A 6,522-nucleotide genomic window follows, 5' to 3' on the forward strand; every position below is an offset into this window, starting at 1 on the left:
ATATAACTGTAATATTATATGCAGCTTTATTTCCATTGCATTTTATGTTTGAATTTACCAGTATCCCTTACCTGCTAGCCAGAGGAGGGAAGTGTACAATATGGCAGACATTTAAAAAGATTCAGATGTTTTAATGTTATTAGTCAGTTGTACAAACAGCTCAAATTAAAGGTTTATTAGGGGTTTTTAAATTGTGTCTGTTGTGCTTTTTTCATCTTTTGCATACTTGTTGCAGAAACATTCTAGAAACTGCCTTCCAGGGTCTTTTCTGTGTTTTTAGCTTGTATTTGTCTATGTTGTGGCTGTTTTAGTTTTTCAATTGCAATCCATAATTTATTTTTGAATTTTTGAAGTAAAAATGAGCACGTTATGTGAACACACCCTGAAAAAAAAGAAAAAGATCTCTAACTTTTTCAGTTAAAACTGTCAAAGATAATTAAAGTTGAAATCTGCAATTAACAAAGTATACACAGTAATGCTTGGTATTCATTGTCATTAGCATTTAATTTATTAAGTGGTGTGGTTGTAGTTGATGTTATCATGAAATTGTAATTCATCCTGCTTTTCACAATAAGTGAGTTTCTTTGCAGGTCATTTTTTATGTCATTCTAGCAGATTTTATTTCAAAATGTAATATTTCCAAACTTTTGGAAATAACATTTGAGCTGAGTTTTGAAAAACTATTGGATAATTTCACATTTGTTTACATTAAAAAAAAAGTTTAAATGCATGTTGAAGTAAATGAAATGAGCACGAGTTGACCGTTTTCTTTGTAGTCCGGTTGTCATGCTGTGATGAGGTCTCTATCTAATTGCAAAATGTAAAGATATTGGTATAAGAGAAGCAAAGTGTTAAGGCCCTAAAAGTCCAGCTCATTGAACAATATTTTCCTTTGTGTAAGAGCAGCATTTCTGCTGAAGAGGAACTGGTACTGAATGATATACAACTAAACATAAATCACGTTTTCTGGATTTGGTCAACGGTGCATTTATAAGATCTAGAGCTAAATGTCTAGAGGATGGGGAAACAAAGTCTGACTGATTTTTTGCTCTTGAAAAATGAAATGGCAAGAGAAAATCACTTGCTGCTTTTAACATTAATGGAATTCAGTGTACACCCCAGATTAATGTACAACTTTGTCTCTGTCTGTTATGTTTATTTGTATATATGTCTGACTTTAATGATTGTTCCTGTGAAAGACCAGTAATCATAATCAGTAAGATAAGAAAATATATTAACTAATTAACTTACTAACTATGTTCTATGAGAGAGTGGCTGCACCAGAGATGGGCTCCTGAATACATCTTGAATTTGGACCTAAAAAGTGAGACATTTTGCAAAATAACCTTCAAATAATCTTAAGAAAAGACTCTAAAGAAGAGGTAGCAACATTAATCAGCAAGAACAGAAGTATATACACATAATTTTTGGATATATTTTTAAAATCAAAACAACTAGCTAGCTGTCACTGCTAACTGTCACTATTACCAACATTCTAAAGGAGAAACTGCACTGAGGAAGCTAACAGAAGAGTAATTTGTGAAGACAAGAAGAGAAATTAAGGGGTCCTTGTTGGTAGTATTCTCTCTCTCTCTCCATGAACTGGTGTGATGGCAGTGCGACCGATGTTTGTGGTGGCCTCACCTGGTTCCAACTTTGCAGTGCCTTTGTCCACGTCTACATCTACGTCTGTGTCATCATGTGGAGTGCAAGGGAAATATTTCTCTGATTGTCAGTTTCTGGATTGTCAGTGGTCATTCGTAGAATTTGAATTCGTAGAATGAATTTGAGAAATACTGGCTGGGAGAGCTAAATCAGCTGAGCGTGCCTTTTCTGCTACACCCAGTGGACCCAAAAGAGACCATGGCTTTGCCTGGAGCTGTGCCAGAGAGGAAACATCGAATGCGATGCAACAGGACGTGGAAGCAGGGCAAACACAGAGGTGTGTAAGCAAGGCTAACTGTTAACTCATACAAAAGGGCAGTTCCAACAATCATGTTGCCAAATGTTCTTTGGACAGCAGAATGGATTATATAACTTGTTGACATGCAAGAGACATGCATCAAACTGAGACGTGGTCATTTCTCTCTAAATACACTGTGCTGCTAACTGCTTGTTCTTTTTTTTCTAGTTTTTTCCCATTGGGATTTATATGTTTTTACCATTTTTTTTTTAAAAAAAGGGAATACAATATATCTTTATCCTTTCTGTTGTTGTTGCACTGCTGTGGGCTGGGAGGAACAGCATTTGTTTTTTTGTGTATGCAAATACACAAGATGAGAGAAATGATATTAAACTAAATCTTGAAACTTGAATATTATGTTATTGATGAGGACCTTGAAACATTGTGGTTCTGATCTGACAATTAATGAAATCAAAACCACTCTTTCTCTTTATATCCATTTTTGGAATCTTATTCAAATTCTCTTATTTTGTATGCACAGGGAATGTTGCAAACAGCATTGAATTATTATCCTTTAAAAAGTATACATGACCCATATTTGAAAGGCATCTCTGTATTTAACAGGGAAATCATTTTTCTTAAAAATAAAAATCTGTACCCGAAAGGAACATAAAACTGTCTTATACAATGATGATGATATCACTATTAGGAACAAATCCCTTTCTTATCCCAAGTGTTGGCCCTATACTCCTCTATGAGCTTTCTGTAACAAGACACGACTTTTTGATTCCCTTTAAATGCTACAATTCTTTAGTCAAAGCTATTCCTTCAGGATTAATCTTAAATTTGATAAGCTTATGCTTTTGTAGAGGAAATATCCCAGATGCACCATCTGCATTGCTTTTGAGTGGTGTTAACATATATGACAAGAAATGTAATAATAAATACATTTGTCAAATTTTTCATAGCAAAATCAAAATTACTCTGAGAGGTGAATTCTATTGGAACTTACATTTGGAAGAAATAAACTGGAAAAGATCCAGGCTTTTACCTAAAAGCTTTTGTATTCCTTATAAGGTCAAAGAAGGTCATCTCAAAATTTGACATCCAGTGAATTCTTTAATCTCCAGATATGTATATGTATATCATTCTTGTTCTTTTTGTGGACATGCTGATGATTTTTTCGATGTAAAATAACAATGAAATTTTGGTCTGATTTAAATTCTCATGTTTTCACTAATGTGACGTAAAAAGTTATAATTTGTTACTCTGCCAGTATGAGTAATAAATCTCTAGACCATGTAGTTAATTTTCTCATTCGATTGGGAAGTTGAACACACTGCTTAATTCTCTTGCTCTCACAAACAATAAATAAATTCACGGGTTCTTTAAACATTATAGAAATATATTTTATGAAATCCCTGAGGTCAAAAGAATTGCTTTTGCCTTACTATTTATTTATTTTATTCTTAACTTCAAAAAAATACTTTTTGTTTTTTATTTTATTATTTTCATATACATTATTTTATCAATATTTATACATTAGCCTATAATTTTGAATATGTTGTCAGCACTCCTGCTCCTGCATTGTATTGTATAGATATATAGATATATAAAAATTAAAGAAAAAACCAACATAAAGTGTCTTAGTAAGGTGTTGGGCCATCACGTGCTGCCAGAACAGCTTCAATGCGCCTTGATTATACAAGACTCTGGAACTCTACTGGAGGGATGACTACCATTCTTCCAAAAGATATTCCCTCATTTGGTGTTTTGATGATGGTGAGAGTGCTGTCCAACACGTCAGTCCTAAATCTCCCATAGGTGTTCAACTGGGTTGAGATCTGTTGACTGCGAAGGCCATAGCATATGATTCACATCATTTTCATACTCATCAAAGCATTCAGCATTCATCAGGATAGAAATGTTTCATCATAGGATAAAAGTGATCACTCAGAACAACTTTGTATTGATTTGTAGTGACCCTTCCCTCTGAGGGGACAAACCATGCCAGCAAAATGCCCCCCACAGCATAACAGAACCACCTGATCCCCTCAACTGTAGAGGTCAAGTATTCAGACCTGTTCCAGTTTTTCCTTTAATTTGTCAACTGTCTGTAGCTATTATGTAATATCATTTTTTGATAAAGTTTTAAAAAACCCAGAAATTACAGGGTCCTGGCGGCGTTATTTCTCCCCACCCACATTCTGCGAAGCCCTACTCTGCCTTTGACTGGCCCTGACCCTGATATTTTTTCTCTACCCCTAACCATGGGCTCTTCTCATTTCTCTATGGATGCATCCCAAGTCACTTCAGTTGCATCCACGTTTCCCTAACTTGCGTCTTTTCCTTGCGTCTAACAGCTGTAGTGACTTCTGATGGAGTTTGTGTCTGCACACATGTGCACTGTGATAATACTAATAAAGGTGCACGTTACTAGTTCTCTCTGTAGCCTGTTACCTGTTCAACTAACACCTGCACATGAATAAAAACCTACATTCTGTGTTTATACTGTGCACTGTCTCCTGCTTAAAGGCAGATGAACCATTTCTACTGGCGGAATGCGTTTATATTATTCATTAATTATTTGCATTTGTATTTATTGATATTCTGATTGTGAATTCATTGTTTAATAATCCAGAATATGATCAGAGTGTCTTTTGAACATTGGAAATTATTTATGAGGCTAAATGTTTCAGGGAAAATTGAAATTATGTAACTCATATCAAACGCTCAGGAATTTTCAGCCTCACATGTGACTGAATTGATATGACGACAAATAATGTAAAATATAGCCTAAATGTGTTTAAACTGCGTTTCTTGCTGACAGACAGGCTCTCCCTGACTATATCCATAATAACAGTTCATGGGGAAAATAACAAGATCATGAAAAGAAAAATCTCTAATTAAAGCTGCAAGCGGCGTTGAACGGGCCTTCACGCCCTTGCGCATGTCGGGCCGCGGCGCAATCGAAGGGCTCCTGTGACGGGCATGTAGATGTCTTCAGACCCGGGCTGTTTCCAGACAGTGCAAGAAGGAGATAAACATCACTTCCTTTGTCCACTATTTTGCCCACTGTTGGGGCTGCTTTACTGAAATTTCGTAGGGGGAGCTGTTCAGCCAGTTTGCATCACTGATGGAATATTGTCATGTACACGTGTTCAGGCCGGGAGTCTTATCAACCATGTAAAGTTTGGTGCAGATTGGAGCATTAACAATAAGTTATAGCAACATCTCTGTCATGGCGAAACATCAAATCTCAATTGTTTGAGGATGAGAATTTTCTGCAGGGTGAGACATGGCTGTCTTGCTCACACCTGTGTCATAAAAATCATGCCAGTTTTGCGCCCATTCACTTGAAATTCAATTAGTAAATTGAAAACCCATGATGAGTTTGTGTGTAAAACAAATTAATTTCCTAATTTTCATCAAGTCTATTTTTAGGAATGTAGACTTAAGAATTAAGAGTTTTAACTAGGGATGCACGACATTAGATTTTTGCCGATATCCGATATGCTGATATTTCCAACTCATTGTGGCCGATTGCCGATGCCGATATATGCACATATTTTTACCAGCTGGCTGAGGAGGTTATTATGCATGCAAGCATAGATTATACTATGATCAAGAAAGACAATATATGAAGGAAGAACTTAGGAAGACTGAAGTTCAGTAGCTCAGCATTTAAGTTCTTCCCTCATATAGACTATAGTCTTTCTTGATCATTAGTACAATATATGATTGCATGTGTAATAGTCTCCTCAGCCAGGTGGAAAAAATATGTGCATATATCAACATCAGCAACTGGCAAAAATGACAATCAAAAAGTGATCATGTTAAATAATCATGATCTCAATATTGAACAAAAATAATTGTGATTGTGATTTTTGCCATAACTGAGCACCCCTAAAAACAACATAAATTTTGATTTACATACACACACACACACACACACACACACACACACACACACACACACACAAAGAGTTTAAATATGTATGTGATAAATTGTAAATATGTATGTAATGAATTGTTTTCTTTAAGAAACTTTTACTTGAACATTTTTCAGTGTGCTCCTAAAGTTATATGTGTGCTCCTAATTTTTTTTCATTTAGGAGCACATGTACTCCTTGAAAAAAAAGTAAGGATTGAACACTGCTGTCGGATGTGTAGAAACACTAAGTAACTGGAGTGTGGCGCAGTCCAAGGGCTTCTGCCACAGGCATGTAGATGTTTTCAGACCTGGGCTGACAGGTCCATCCTCCCTCCCATTCTCTCTCTCCCTCTCAGCTGAAGAGAAGGATTTCAGAGTACTCTTCTTGTGAAATATCCTCATAAATCCCATGACTTTGGCCAAATCCTACATAAAAAATCACATTTTTCGTAAGAATTTTCGTCGCGAATCCATTGATACAGGTTTGAAAGTGGTCGGACTTATAGTTTAGACGTCAGACGCCCCAGTTTGGCACAAAGTCCATGCCCAGAGATTGCCTCTCCATTGGTTTACATTGTAAGGTGTGATGTCGCACTCCAACTTTCAGGGCTTACTAGATCTAAGCCGTTCGAGTTATTACAAAGTTTTTAATAACTTTTGTTCAGCACAGTGTGATAAGTCATGT

Source organism: Thunnus maccoyii, chromosome 23 (genome assembly GCF_910596095.1).
Source record: "Thunnus maccoyii chromosome 23, fThuMac1.1, whole genome shotgun sequence".
In the NCBI taxonomy this organism is placed as follows: Eukaryota; Metazoa; Chordata; class Actinopteri; order Scombriformes; family Scombridae; genus Thunnus; species Thunnus maccoyii.